Below are 1347 nucleotides of genomic sequence, written 5' to 3'. Positions count from 1 at the left end.
CAAAATAAATCATTACGTCGGAGTAGCATTTGGTTGGTATTTCCAGTTATTTCTCCACTGGTTAACATGGGTTAAAAATACCGTGTAACTGTCACGTTTGAAATCGTGACATCTTCACGTCTCCCAGCATGATAAATCCGGGTTGATTACTTCTCCACCTCACAGGTTTATTGTATATTATGGATTTTTCATCATAATTAAATATGCACTTTGCTAATGTTTGCACCAACTTGTTGAATGCTAAACTGCATTTCATTGAACTTAATTAAGTCTAATTCAGTCTTTTATCTCTTCTCTTCGTAATAAATGAGTCACTACACATCAAAGGTTTTTTTTGGATAGCTTCCATAGCATCCTTAGTGTTTAACATTCAACAAGATATAGCCTGTTATATGACGCATACAACTCCACTGCTCTGTTTTATGGCTTGCTGTTTTAGGGTTTTTAAAATTACCCTTTGCCAAATGTTTGCTGAGAATTTAGTTTAATGATAATTAATTATAAATAAGACAACATCATATTTTTGTTTGGAAATCTGCCTCATCTCTGTTCTGATACTATCATATCTCACTGCAGTGGTGGAAGAAGCAAATAAAGCAGAACCACACATGCTGGCTATTGTGTTTCTATGTTCTATGGCACGTCTCTACTGGGAATTGTAGTTTTAGTTTTTCCCACAATTAGAAGTTGCCAGTATTAAACCATACACCCCAGAAGGTTTAGGGGATAATAAACACATTGGTGTGTTCAAATTTAAAACATATAATGAATAAATGGGTGAAAATGGCTTGTATCCATAATGGGCAGCATTAATATACCCACATGATAGCTCATTGTTACTTTGTAATTCCCATTTCCCACTTTAGTTCCGATATAGTTCCGAAATGTTGCATTCACACCAAAAAGAGCCGGAACTAAAATTAGTTAATAGGCGCATTCACACTGCGGTACTTTTCCCACAAAGGTTCATGCGAACTCTTTAGTTCGCATGGACAGTAGGGGAGAGTGGGGTAAGTTGAGCCATTTTTTTAGTTATGCTGTCCTCTAAGCAAGGACAAATGACACATAGTAAAAATGAAAACACACACCTATAATTCAGGATGTCTCCTATCAATGGCAATGATAAGAATTCATATTTGATCAAGGGCAGTGGAAATATTACTTCTTAAAAAAATAAAGTGTTGTGGCTCAACTTGCCCCAGTGTCGGGGTAAGTTGATCCAGGTCAGGGGGTAAGTTGAACCACGGTTCAAACCTGGGCATATCTGTTCAAACCTGGGCATATCTGTTCAAACCTGGGCATACCTACAACAAATCTTAAAGGTAACTATAAACAATAAATAACAAA

Source organism: Pseudochaenichthys georgianus, chromosome 3, assembly GCF_902827115.2.
Source record: "Pseudochaenichthys georgianus chromosome 3, fPseGeo1.2, whole genome shotgun sequence".
In the NCBI taxonomy this organism is placed as follows: Eukaryota; Metazoa; Chordata; class Actinopteri; order Perciformes; family Channichthyidae; genus Pseudochaenichthys; species Pseudochaenichthys georgianus.
This window is presented reverse-complemented; position numbering follows the sequence as displayed.